The sequence below is a fragment of the Columba livia genome, chromosome 2 (assembly GCF_036013475.1).
Source record: "Columba livia isolate bColLiv1 breed racing homer chromosome 2, bColLiv1.pat.W.v2, whole genome shotgun sequence".
Classification (NCBI taxonomy): Eukaryota; Metazoa; Chordata; class Aves; order Columbiformes; family Columbidae; genus Columba; species Columba livia.
In genome coordinates this window covers 30,420,554-30,435,486 of record NC_088603.1, presented here as the reverse complement: position 1 = coordinate 30,435,486, position 14,933 = coordinate 30,420,554, and the positions used below count along the sequence as shown (strand labels likewise).

The 14,933-nt window shown below is 34.6% G+C and overlaps 1 long non-coding RNA gene across 1 annotated transcript in view; it reads right to left on the bottom strand.

Annotated features, from left to right (window-relative positions):
* Nucleotides 1-14,933, bottom strand: part of LOC110366050 (uncharacterized) — a 173,173-nt gene that overhangs the window by 77,987 nt on the left and 80,253 nt on the right. Inside the window, exon 9 of the long non-coding RNA XR_002426063.2 lies at nt 7,918-8,014. This is a non-coding gene — a long non-coding RNA (uncharacterized LOC110366050). The remainder of the gene's footprint in view (nt 1-7,917; nt 8,015-14,933) is intronic.

Below are 14,933 nucleotides of genomic sequence, written 5' to 3'. Positions count from 1 at the left end.
AAAATTATTCTAGATGGTCCAGACATGTAGTGTTTAAGGGCATTGTGGCAATGTGACAAAAGCAGAGATTTCTGAGATTTGACATCAGCTGCCAAAGTACTGTATAATTGTGACATAGGTTTTTATTCTTCTCCCACTATTCATTAAAAATGTTATCTTGGCACTGAACAGCCTTCTCCAAATCACTTAGTGCTACTACTACATTCAATTAAAAGTTTTGATTTTGACAAATAATTAGTAGTTTCACCACAAGTGTCCCAGTCAGATTAAATTCTGAGTTAATGTTGATAAGTTGTCACAGTCTGAAATGTTTAAACTGCCTAGCTTAGTATAAGCAGTTTGCTATGTGTATTTTCAAGCATGTGTCAAAAGCAATGGCAGTTATTTGAATACATTATCAGAATCCAGAATGGAAAAATTCTTGTAAGTTGTTCTAGCAAGTAGTACATACTGAAAAGGCAGTACTGCTACTAGGCTTTAAAAAACTTGACCATCCTTTAGAAATTTGAAGCATAATATATGAATGATGAAATTTAAACTTTTGGTTGAAGGGATGATGCCAAAGCAATCTTCCAAGCCAAAAATCAAAGAAGGTGACATGGCATTCATGTCTCCCCAGTCAGTTTTCGAGGATGACTAATAAGTGTATTAGAAACCAACTGAAACCATTAGAAGACCTAACCAGCTGAGTAGCTCAGGCAGAAGACTTTGTGAGAAAGTCCTTTGCTTATTGATTCTTAGTTATGTATTAATAAATTATCTAACAAAAGATTTCATTCCATCTACCGTATTCTTCTAAATGATAAACAAGTCAAAGGGTTTGCAGCCCAAGAAATACATCTTCAGTTCTGAAAATTCCCATGTTTTAATTTTTTATTTTGTATGAATTTACATCCCAAAATGCATTTTTGGTTTAAAAGGAAAAGTCTGTTGCTTTGCAATGTTAGGTGGTGAAAACAGGGAAAAAAACAAATGAGAGAGTGTAGGGTGATGGGAGATATATTTATTTATTTTGCAGTTCTGAGTGTGAGTGCTTAGTTCAGTGTTGATACTTCTACAACTCTGAAAGAGGAAAAATAATTTTAAATAATGCGTATGTCACTAAACTAGTCATAGGTGCTTTAGGATCACTTTCTTGATATTTATTGTTCTAGCCTTAGTTATATTGTGATGAGATCTCACAAGCACCTTGATAGTTTAAGCTTTGGGTATGTGCTACTGAGTAATTGCCCACAATAAAGAGATAAGGCATAAGCCCACCGAACTACTCTCCATGTGAATTCTTCATACAGCTTATCCAAAAGGCTTCCTCACTTACATGTCCCCTACTCTGTGGGAAGCAGATACCTGACGCAGTTTATGGTTTTTAAACATTTTCTTATGACGATACTGTTAACTTAGACACTCTGCTTATGGATTGGCAGCATTGCTTGTGATGGAGAGTGTAATTTCTTCCCTGCTAGATTCTGGGAAACTTCCATTTACCTCAGCAGAGCAGTACAGAACATTCAGGCAGCTACATGGCACCTGGCAGAGCTCAGCTAGCAGGTCCAGAGGAAAATCACTAGTTGGAGGCATATTCCCTTAACTACCAATATGCAGCAAGAGACCAGCATTTCAAACATATGTTCATGACATAATTTACTTTAGGTAGGTAAAAAGACAAATATATTTTAGGTATGTAGTTTACTCAGAGAGGACTATTCATTTACAGTAATTAGCTTTGCTAATGAGATTTTAATCATTTAATTTTTTAATACAAATGTTTGGCGAATAGATATGAAAGGTATTTATTTTATCTTCAGTTGGCTTTCTTTCCTAGGATTAGTATAACATGACAGATGGCTGATGTCATCTTTACTTGGAAGAACTCAGCTGGCAATAATGGCATGGTACATTTCTGGGGATTTGCGGTACTGTATGTCATGAAGCGGTTTTCAACCAAAAAGAGTCCAAAAGGGAATTCCCAGAAGTAAATATCTGCCTATGATATCCTACTGTGTCTTGTTGATGCATCACAAACAGAAGGAAGCATAGAGTCTTCATAAAACTCCATAAATATTTACAATATTGTTGAAAATACATTGGAAACGTTACAGATTGCAAATGGTATGGGCCCCCTTGGCACTGTATCATTAATTTTACTGTTAAGCGAGAATAACAAAAACTGGTGCTTTATATATATCAAAATCTGTTATGTATGTATTTGAAGTTCAGTGATTTTTGTCACATTTGATGTTTGTGTGTAATAGAGTGAAAGCATTAATATTATTAGAATGTAGATACCCTGGTTGATTGTTTTTCATTTTACTAATGATTGCTGTAATGAGTAGACTAATGTCAGGGTCGGAGGGTTAAAGTCAATGATAGTTTTCTAGTGCACCATTGATTAATGGTGGAAACTGTAGCAAGAGATTTTCAGATTCCTCCCATATAAAAACTGTGAAGGTATAAATGGACTGATGCCAACTTAAACACTTTTACTTGACTGCCTACCAAAAGTTTTCTAAACCTTCTGTCAGAATTACAGCTGGGTCTGAAACAAACTGTGAGAAACTATATAAAAATACACAAATTGTATCAGATGCTCGTAATGATATAAATTATATCTTGCTTTATAAATCCACATTTTCTCAATCTGCACTAGACTAAACTGTAATAGATTTCATATTCCTCCATTTAAATGCGTGTTGAAGAGTAGCTTTTACTATACGCAGAATAAAAGGACAGATTATAGTATAATATGTGTTTTAACATTAGAAAAATTATTCCTACAATAGTTGTTTTATAATTATAGTTTAAATATGTCGACTCTAGTTGATATTTGTCCCCTTTTAAGCCAAGAAGAGGTCTTATTAACTGCATTCCAAAGACAGAGGACATTAATTAACATCTATAATGATTTAACTCTTCTTTAAAAAAAAGAGATAAGAGTAAGAAAGCAGACAAATACCCATAACAAACTGAATAAATATTTTTTACAATTATTTGCTACTTTAATGCTTGCTCCTATTGTCTGTCACAATGAGAAGGAAAAAGGAGGCTGGGAGATATTGAAAAGATGCATCTTAAAAACCAAAAAGACCAACCCTTCCAACTCCTCCTCCCGCCCCCTCCAAAAAAACAACCCTAACCTCCCTAACCTTATTTTCAAAAGTGTTATCATGTCAAACAAATTATATGCTGTTTTTAAATTTCTACTAAGAGCTTTTCAAAATATGTGGAGTTTTTTAGCAGAGAATATCATATAGCGGGTAGAGTATGAGAGAATTTAATGACTTAAATGTCTTTGTCTGTCATATTAACCTATCATTATATAACTAAGAAATGCACAAATAAAATATGACTATGGCATTTATATGAATATTTTTATTCCTTTTCCAGTATTTATTAGGAAAGAAAATTAAATGGCTGCATGTACCATGGTTAAGAGAAGGTAAATCTTGATCCATCACCTGAACACTATCACCAATGAATGATAATTGTCCCATGATACCTATTAATACCAACATAGGCTTTGCATATTATTTGAACAAATTTGAAAGAGGCTGGCTTTATAATGGACAGCAAAATCTGTCATGTTCTTCTGTAGTTGTGTTGATGGTGCACAGAAGAGACCATCATACCCTGCACCATGGAAAATAGTAGGCTGGTAGGATTTTAAATGTTTTTCCTTTGTGGTACAGTGTATTTCTTTCCTAAGTATGATTAAATAATCATAAGAACTCCTCTAAGGGCTAATCTGCGTTATTTCCCAGATTTTCACCTTGGGGACATATTGTCCCTTGTCACTGAAACCTCAGGGACAGAAGGGTACGCCACAGGGTGGCACAGCAGGAAGCTGGGATACTGATGAAACAGTGTTCAGTTAATGAAGGCATGGCCCATGGCCTCTGCTGGTATGCCATATGTTTGAAGAAATGCTAATGACTACAATTCAAATACCTTTTTCATCTTAACTATATGTAAATGTGTTTATAAATGCTCTCTTATAAATATACTATCACATTTTTAAAAACTAAGTGCTAATGTTGCTTTCAACATCTATAATACACAATAATTAAAACTTTAGCAATTCTGGTTAATTATACCTTATGGGAAACTGTACAGTAATTTATAGAAATTAAGCAGAAAAACAAAGATCAACAGAAATAAAGCAGCAGTGGAAGAACTGAATAATAAATCATTTAGATCATTAATTTACAAAACCAAAATCATTGTGAAAAGACAACTTAGGGCCCAATTCTCAAACAGCTGAGATCTACAAAGGGAGGATCAGTTAAAAAACTCAAGGCATTCCATTAAAAAACTCTTCCTGCAGGTTAAACTAATTGTGACTTTTTTGAACTGTCAGATCATTTAACAAAATACAAACAACAGAACTACAGATTTAAGAGCAAAAATTGGAGAGATTCTAATTCAGCAGTGGCTCTTTTCTCTTTGCTTTACCTTTGTGAAAACCCTATAACACTGCAGGTGATCATTAGCCACAAATGGCATTTTGCAGTGAATCATCTCCTCCACAAGTGGCCAAAACAACATCTCCATTGCAATAGCAGAAGTGCTATTCAGGAAGAGCAGTTGGGGATCAGGTTAGACTACATGGGACACTACTATTTTTGCTGCAAGACAGGGCACCCTGTTGCAGTCAGAACTGTTCCAAAAAAACTCTCTCAAGGTCTAGGTTAAATTGTGGTGTGACTGCTCATCTGAGAATCTACTACTTATTTTTTTTTTTCTTAACAGAACTTACAGACCTGACTCACTCATGTAATTTCTGCCTAGCACCCACTACAGAATTTAAATAAACTTAAGAGGAAGAATGGCCAATCGTTTTAAAACCTCTGAGAAAGTCTGCTTACATAGCATCTCACACGGGCACTCATGAAACTTAACCACCAGATAACTCCATTTTCTAACCAAAAATCCAGTTCAAGCAACAAGAAAACTAAACTATGAACTGTAACAGCTATCTGAGGGGTCATTAGGACACTCTGAGTACTAAGGTAGAATGTCTGTATCGAGCTGATTTTAGTTATTGCTTTTTATTCTCTTGCACCTTATGAATTAGGATGGAAGGAGTTATATGAAAAAAGTTTACTTGTCCAGTTTCAGCCAGAACTGTCCTATACAAGTGCTATACCCCAGTGGAAGAATTTTTCTTCTTCTCTCTCACTGAAAAGGATAAAAAATTGGACCTTAAGGAATGAAAAGGAGAACTGAAAAGCTATTGTGACTATCTTACCTATAAATTAGGCAAATACTTGAAAAAATAATTTCTGAATAACCATATTTTGTGAAGCACTTCATAGGAACCCAGATCAGGCTTGCATGTGTCTGGTTTACATAGTGAAACATTGGAACCTATTTTAGGGTCAAATCACTGAATGCCTTAATTTCTATTAAACAGAATTTGAAAGCATGCTGCACAGAGGAAGATACCTCAAAGGTAAAAAAAAAAAAAAAAAAATCACAATATCTCAATATCTTGGTGGAAGGTTCTTAGGTTCTTTAGGCTGAGTAAACAACCTCTTTATCAACTATGCCATCTCTCCAAGGTGAATTTAACTTCACCTGCCTCAGCCAAAGGCAGATTTTTGCCCTATGTGCCCTCTTCATCCAGGCAACACTGTCAGTCAGAGTCAAGAATTTGGCCTTACATATTTGACACATAGGATCTGAATGTCTCATATTTTAGCCATTAACACTGACTGGTCTGTTGAGATGTCATTCTCTTCTGGAAGTCTAGTGAGGCATGGGCCTTTTGTTGGCCTTTCATACCGAAGAAAATTTCACACTCTGGCTGTAATTATTTTTTATTGACAAAAATGTAAAATATGGAGGACAGGGTAATGGACTAGAGAGCACGTCCTTCAGCTTAGCAAGTCAGCTCCTGCTTGTAGAGTAGAGAATTATTTTGGTACTTAGCACTTGCTTACTGACCTTTGTGAAGAATATGCTTCCATTACCACAGTCAACAAATGTCAGCTCTCTAAAAAGAAAAAGGCTTTCCTTTATTCCTCTTTTACGTACAAGGACATAAGGCAGAAGATGCAAATGTTTACATTTTTAAAAGAGCAGAGGTGGCCAACCCATTGATTTTGACAAGAATCAGAAAACTTTAGGTGGCTGACTCTCAAGTTTAGACCCAGTAGATATTTAAACACTAAAAATGGGATTTATGTAGAGTTTACCTGCTTCAGTGTAAAATTATTAAGCTGGAAGCTTCCATTCAGTCCTGAAGAGCATCAAGGTATTCTGTCTCCCCCTATATTACTGCTGGTGGCATATTTACTTACTTAAATTAAAAGTTCCTAAGTGCTGTGGGGAAAGATTTAATAAGTCTAATAAGTGCTAGCTGGTTCAATCTTATTCAGATTAGGGGTAAAGAGAAAAGGGTTTTTTCGTAACATAACCTGATAAATATGTAATTTTAGTAGAATACAGGAACGTGTTTTATTTCACTTTCTGAGGTGTCTGACTTCCCTGTATCCTGGGGAAGGAGCTTGGCAGCTTAACCAGAGATTCTGCCACCAGGAGGCATATTTGGCTTCACACCATACTAGATGTCAACAGTGGGTGAGAAAAGGCAAAACAGTGGCCCAAATCCTCAGTCTTCTGCTTCTCAAGGTATTTCAAAAACCTGCTTTATTGTTATTTGTAGAGAGAGTGAAACTTTGAAAAGCTGTATTCCTTTGGAAAAAGCAACAACAGAATGATCCTTGGAATGCCAGTAGCATCCTGGATATTAATAAGCAACTCCCTTCTATCTGCTTGTTTCAAAAAAGTAGACCATTTACTGGAGTATTATTCATTACTCTCTCTCTCTCTCTAGGTAAGAAATTGATTATATGTCATTTGTGCCTTCATCACTCAGAAGTGATGCCTTCAGGCATTCTTCCGTGGTATATTGTGAGCTTTCAGTGCTCTTTGGACCTGTGTACATGCCTGCATTTTCCATCACTAACACCCTTCAGAAACGTAATCAAGCCTTCTTCCTTTCAGGGGATGATGGCTAATAAAGCTAATGTTTGAAGACCAGCTCAGATAGGCAATATGACCACTGGAAAAGATAACTGGGTAAAAATCCATTGGTGGGACCTTTTCAATTTGATAAATATGGTTAAGGCATGTGTAGACTTACATCTTTTTACAATCAGTGCAGCTAGACCAACTGTTCATGTTTCAGAAAAAAATATTAAGAGAATTATTAAATCTGGAATTTCTTAGAAAATGATGGCCTTTCAAAAAAAAAAAAAAGACTAAATAGAATAAAAATAAAATCTGAAGTTTCTTACAAAACACTGTTTTTGGGGAAAAAGCATTTAAAAGTCAATAGAAATAATATGAAAGTATTTCAAAACTACTTCAGTTCTTGGGTATGAGTTATATCACAGTTACCACTGAATCTGAAAACAAATAATTATTCTTAAAGAAACAGCAATATTATACTTCAATAAATGCACAGAATGTTGTAAGTCTATTGAAATGCTTTGTTCTAAAGTAGAAAACACCTTTCAAGCAAATTTAATCAAAATTGATACTTACCTGTAAAAGTTCAATTTTGTCAAAATGCTGTTTCTTGACAGCTGCAACTATAACTTGTATTTAGAAGCTTCCAAAACATTTTAATTTGGAGGTTATTATACAGACACATCCAGAGCTAGAATAGAATCTTGTGAACACTGAAGGCTTAGAATAACCTTTTCAAAGCAGGATCAAAAGCTTTAAGATGTTGCATATGGATATGCCTGAGAAACTATTTCATGAAATGAAAAACACTTGGAAAATATTTGGAAAACCTTGTTTTTCCTAAATCTATACACTGAACTGAAGTCTCGAGCATTTGCTAAGGAAAAACACCATATCACATCCTTCTGATTATTCAGTTATGATGTATTTTGTCTGTTTACTCACACAAAGCATATGAGACATGAACTCTGGGGCAGAGGTGAGCAGACTTCAGTAAGGGAGAATGGTGTGTACTGAACACCCTTTATTTACACCAGAAGAGCTGCAAAAAGATGAAAGAACATAAAATTAGAAGATAGCTAACAAAGGCAATCCTGATAACAAGGAATATATAAATAAATAAGGACTTCTTGATTTTTTTTTTCATTTTTTATTTTTAATGTAGAAGGCACTTTAGATATTTTTTAAAAGAATTTCCTGCCACCATTCCTCGGAGTTGTAAAATACTCAGTACCTATCATTGCTAAGCCATAGTTCATTTCAGTAGAGGTATCCAGAAAGCTAATTATCTCCTGAGAACTTGCTATAATTTTAAGGTTATGCACAAGATGTTAACTAATCACACAGCTCCCAGATATTTGTAACAAGCAGTGTGACTCTGAGGTTGCATTTAAATGAGAGACAGGCATGACTACTGATGTGTTGTTTGATAGTGCTGCACAGCAAGCAAAATGCTACGTTACACAGTGCCAAATTCACAATACTTCATCGGTTATGCTTCAGAGATAACAGAAAGCATAAAACACTTAATCAGTGTTCAATGTTCCACAGGCTATATTAAATAATAATAATAATAATAAACTGAGAAGTACTTCAGGAAAAAATAGACTACAAAATTAATTACAAATTGCAAATATGATGCAAATGAATGCAAACAAGAAAAACAAAATATGTATTTTTCTACCAAACTTGGACCTGAATTGGAAAACCCAGGCTTATTGGGAAATGAGAGCTCACAGGTCAGTTCTTACATTATCTGTAGTGGCTCAAAACTATAACAATTTGAGGATATACAAATACGAAATGTAAAACTCACGTCCATAAGTTGTTTACATGGTTTCTGTTGGTAAACACACTCAGAACATATTCTCAATTTAGAATTGTTATTTTTAAAATAAGTATTAAAATCAAAACATCTGTGGACAATTATCGGACTTTCCACCTATTTTCAGAAATGAGTGCACAAAGAAAATAAAGCTTATTGAATTTGAAAACAATAATGTTGACTTATTTGAAAATGACCAATAACACTACTGATTGTACCCTCCTTGTGAAAACAAGTAAAGACAACCAGCTAGTCATTTTACAAAAAAAATCCTCACTTTCAAAAGTTGTAATTTAATGTGATCACTCAGTCAGTAGACAAAAGTTAATATACATATTTTCTAATGTATAGATAAAATATCTACCTATATAAAAGCAAAAAAAAAAAAAAAGGAAAAATAATTAGAAAATAGTAGTATACCATTCCTGCAAGAGTTAACATTCATCTCTTGTCATTTATAATTTGAACAAAATTATGATAGCTAAGTATGATAGATAACTGTTACCTCTAAACTTCTGACATGTGAATTATTTAATTAATTGTTCCCATTTTATGCTTCAACACTAAGCATACTTCAGTAGGTCCATACATATTTCAATAGGTGCATCTTTTAAATTTAGGGCTATGCCATCACCAGACTAAATTAGAGACTAGATAATTAATATTTAACTTCTGTTAAAGCATCTTGACACTTGTAGGATTAACCACAACCCTTAATTTAAGACAGCCACATGAAAAATCTATTTGTAAACTTCCACTTCATTTTAAAGCAAGTGAAACACCAATATAGGGCAAATAAATTGCAAAAAAAAATCAAAGAAACTAGGATTTTAGCAACCCAGAGAAAGCTTATATCCATATATGTTGCAGAATTCATTCCCTTTTGATCAGAGTGTTGAGGGGAAAAAGAAGGAATGTCAGATGAACTAGAAGAAAATCTACAGAGATTTATTTTCTGGGTATATCTAACAACTGCTGTGGATTTCCAGTTTAAGCTCAGTGGAAAATAAAATGGCACAGGAAGCTGTGGTATTTGCCATAGAAATTGAATTTTGCCTTGAAGCGGGAAGCAACTGCTACTGAGAAATGTAGAAATAATTTACCATAAGAGGGAAATGCATGAAGAAAACAGATTCTAGTCTGGTTCATGATATCACTGAGCTATTAAAAAAAAAAAAGTCAGGAAAATAAATGGGCAAAACCAGAAGCTATATCAGAGATAAATGCTGACACTATGGGGAAAAACCATTAGAAGATCACTTTGTTAATTAGAAGGCCAGAGTGGAGGGTCTCAGGTGTTCAATGAAACCTACCTTCCAGCTCAGAGGAAGTCTGCTTTAAAGTAGAGAAAAGAGTCACAGTCCTGAAGGATAAAAAAGCTGTTTACACTCAAAGATAAAACTATAGATCAGAAATGCTGAAGAGTCTAAAAAGTCTGGGATCAAAAGAAATATCTCATAATTAGCTATTCCTATTTAGAGATTGTGCTTACTTAACCCAGATTTATAATCTGTTTTTGAAAAGTGAACAGGGGAAGCTCGGATAGCAAAAATACAAAAGACGAACAGATCAGCAGCCTGTATTTCATTGTGAGCAAGAACTGTATCCTATCCCAAGAAAAGAACTTTAACTTCCAGTGTCTTAGACAGGCAAAAAAAAATCCACAGAAATAAAGTCTTATTCAATGGAAATATTTTTGCCAGCTCTAGTACTCAGTTTGAAAAAGTCATTTTGAGGAATAATTAACTTTAAACCCGCCTCCCCCCAAAACAGAGATTTTCAGTATGTTATTTAAAGTCCACAGGCCAAATTGTCTATCAATTAACTCTGACTTCAGAGAATCAGCAAAAACGCAGCTGCAAAGAGTAGAACTTTGCTATAATGAAAATTTGTTTCCAACTCTGTAGTTTTCAAAGAGCCTAGCCTTTTAAAGTTCCATTTTTGATAAAATATAACAATGAACTCTACTTTTTTACTTCCAACCAGTCTACACTACTTTGGTGCTTAAATACTTGCTAAAACTCACTCACGTTGTTGAGATTTAAACACGGTTAAACAATTTCATGACTAAGGGCCTATATATACACACACCAGATTTTTCTGTGTTTTTTTAGTTGTGATGACTTCATAATCCATTTTCAAGCTTTTGCACATGAGGAACCATTAAGTTCAAGAAAAAAGAAACAGCACTACTTGCTTGAAATTTCCCTTTCTGAGTAACCGCGTAATTTTTGCATCCACACAACTTTGCCCTGACTTTTTTTTTAGAAATTTAATCCAGGTCACCACATCATGTCAGAGCCTTCCTGTATCACACATAATTTGCCTGAAAAATGTTGGGTTCTGATGTCTTCAGTGTTGGATTTTTACTTTTATTTGTGCATTCCTTTTGATCATTTAATCTCAGTTCTCTGTATATATATAAAAATAACAGCTGATGCATATATAAATTTGAATGCCATACTAAAATGAGTATAGAAGACAGAGTAAGACAGATTTAAAATGCATGTACAAGAGGTGAGATTGGAAAGCTTCAATGGGACAGTTCAGTATGTAAAGGAAGCTCAGAATTTTGGACAGTTGCCTGAATTTTATTCTGTTAACATTTGAATCTCATTTTCAGATAGAACTCAAGCTCAGTAAGACCCCTAATGATGTTATCATTTTTTAATTCCCTCAAAAAGTTTGGAGCTGAGACAAAATTAAACTGTGGGTAGCAGTTCCAGTGTGTAATTTTCATTTTGGATGTCTACAGTAATTTAATTAAATGATCATACTTGTGGTAACTTCTCTCTCAGAGGCTTAGCTGAAATCTTACAGAGTGAAGTTCATAGTTCATGTCCATTAAGAAACTTCCTTAACATAGCATCAGGAGAGAAAGCCTAAAATGGAAAACAACCAGAACAACTGATTGACAAAAAGGTATCCACATTTGTTAGACTGCTGAAAAGTGTGGTAGGAACTGATAGGGAACACCAAGAAAAACGTATGGAAAGGTTGAGTGACATTCCACATTTGGGTGGCTAAAGAGCAAAGCTGTAAGAAAAACAAAGTGATTCCCTGGAGTGCAAAGATCCTGTCAACATGAAAACAAGTTAAACAAACAATTTTACTCTTCTAATTCATATTGAAGACCGTGTCACCTTGATGTAACTGAACTCTTTAAAATCAAATCAATCAATCTCTGTAGCACTTTGTAGAAGAGCAAGAGGCAGAAAATAGAAACTTGACAGACCGATCTACCTTTGCCCTGATGTTAACTTGTCAACATTTATAACACCAGAAGGGTAAATGAGACAATATATAAATTATTCTTAAAAGTAGTGACAGCTGCTGTCCTTTTTATCTCAATACATGTGAAACTCATGGGCTTGTTTTCAGTATTATTACTATTGTTATTTTTAAAAAGTCCCCCTAACATCATCTTCACAAAGTAGATAAACACTGCTATAAATCCAAAAGAGAAACAACTAATGATTTGAAGTGAATAAAAGGTTTACAGTTTGGTGTGTAGTATCGGTAAAGGGGTCATTTTCTGAGCCTCAGAAAAACATTATGAATTAGATTATTATGTCTTTAGTGGTGAAAAGAGCTAAAGCAATAGAAGGAGAGAGCGTCTAGGCTTGTTAAAGAGTGATATCACTTGGAAGCAGGACCAGCATTTTACAATGTCTAAAAAATTTTTTGAAGAGGCTGGTAAGAAGTGTGAAAAGAGGCAAATTTGGAAGGATAATTAGAGAGGATCAAGATGAAATGCTAGCTGTCAAACTGCAGAAAGTATTTTAAACTAGCATTAGCAGATGCTTCAAATATTACTCAGAACAGACAAAAGGAAAATGTGTGTGTGTGTGAGAGAGAACCATAAACCATGAGACTAAGAAAAGGATTCAGTGATAGGGTATATAAAACGCACTTCTTATTGATATGGTTCTTTTATTTCTTTCTTTGCAGACGTCAGAAATGAAAGCTGTATGTGTGGTCTGAAGGTAAAAGGTTAGGTAATTATCCAAACATACACGAATTGCTTGTCTAGAAAATACACTGTCTCATCTAGGATTTTTCAGCTGGTTCTTCAGCACAAGGACAATGCATTTCCTTAGAGGTGTTTAGTTTCTTAGTGACTGTTTCAACCTCTACTCCCTGCACCTTCCAATTAAATCCCAGGCTGTGCCAAGAAAATGGAGGTAAAATAAAACAGCAGTCCTTCAGTAGCCAGAAATAATGTTTTCCTTTATCTACACACAGTGAATGTGGAAAAGTAAATGATAAATGCTCTTGCTCTCACTTCTGTGTCGTATTGTTCTCATAGTGTGGGACAAACAGAGGGCAATGTGACCTGTTGCATAGAAGGAATGGGGCAAACCAGGTGTATCTGGAGCTGTACACAGCAGGTAGCTTTGCTCTCTGGAACTGCTGATAATTCAGTCTTCCACTCCAGCTCTCCATTGTGCGTAATATGTAATGTTGTTGTCTCCTTCATTGTTTCAGAGGTAAGAGGCTATCTGAAAGTATATTTGGGGGCAATTAACAAATAAGAACATCAGCATTCCGAGTGGCCACAAGATTCTGCAGAGTAATGATGGAAAACTCCTTTATTACTTACTTTCAAACAATAAAAAAAATAATCTGGTAATAAGTATTTACCAGAATAAAAAAGAAAACACATGCAAATTCTTGGTATGGGATTAAACAAGTGAAAAGATGCAAACATGCATGATTCCTTTTTCAGGTCGGAACACTTATTTATGATGTTTGCTATAATTAAGATTGTGAAAACTTAAAGATCTTTTCTACACTTTACACATTTTCAGCTAATCAGAACTGGTTTTTTATTGGCTCTTTTGTGTGAACGCTGAATAGCAGACTCTTCTTGTAGATTTTTCCTATAGCAACTACTGAAGTCTTCATTTACACTGCACAAATTATCCTTAGCAGCAGGTAGGAAGCAATCAGCAAGGTGTAGCTGGCAATAGGTCTATTTTCTTTACAAGATGGAGAGGTCCAGGGGACATGACATTTGTCCAACATAGTCAGAGAGGACTCTATTAGGAAAATTGACTCCAGAGAATTGTAGTCTTGCTGAAGACACACTGAAAGAGGGAAAGTGGGAAAGAGTGGTTATCTTTGTTTGTTCATTTGTTTTTGGTTTTGGTTTTGGGGTTGTGTTTAGTCTTCTTTATCTTTTTCTTTTTCTTTTTCTTTTTCTTTTTATTTCTCTTTTTCTTTTCCTTTTTCTTTTCCTTTTTATTTCTCTTTTTCTTTTCCTTTTTCTTTCTCTTCCTCTTTTTCTTTCTCTTTTTTTTTCTTCTTCTTCTTCTTATTAGTGTAATGAAAAGACATACGTAAGAAATAATTTAAATCCTTTAAGAACTTTCAGTACCATAAAATGCATATAAATCTGCTCTTGAGTACTCTGAGTATTTTAGAGTATGCCTCTGTGAAACAATTTCACAGTGACTCGTTAGTGAAACTATCAGTAACAAACTTGAAGGATAAAAGCATGAGGATTTGGGGGATAAAATAGAATCAGAACTAGTGGAATTATGTCACACTGGACACATTTTTCAAGAAACAGTAGAACAAAACAGGGGCAGAAAGGAAACGAGCAAATTCATAACTGTCTAACTTTGGATATCAAATTGAGTTACACAAATTCAGAAGCCAAACATCCCAGCATGTTCCTTGAAGGCGATTTCAGTCCCTGAAATTTCTTAATTGTCTTTTGAAGGTGACTATCTCTCCTTTTGAAGTACAATGGCAGGAATTTTCCCCTTTATATCATATTATTTCTTGTTTCAGTTTTCCTTTGAGTAATCACTCTGGTGCCTCCCTTCAGTAAAGCTTTAAAGCTTTTTACAGAATATTTTACAAGGAATTTTTTTTTTCTAGAACTGCAAATACAAAGAACTCCTTTAAGCAAATGAGTGCCCAGCAGGCTGTATTTTGTTTCCTTTTTAAATAATATATTTGTTTGCTACTGGCCTTAGAACCAACCTTCCTACTTTACCATGAAGGAGGAATAAAAGTATCTTGTTAAGTTTCAAAGTAATAACTCCTTTTTCCATTCTTAGTCAAGCAAAATTCCTAATATAGTAAACACTGTAAACTCAGACTTGAATATAGGCTATGGTCTCTA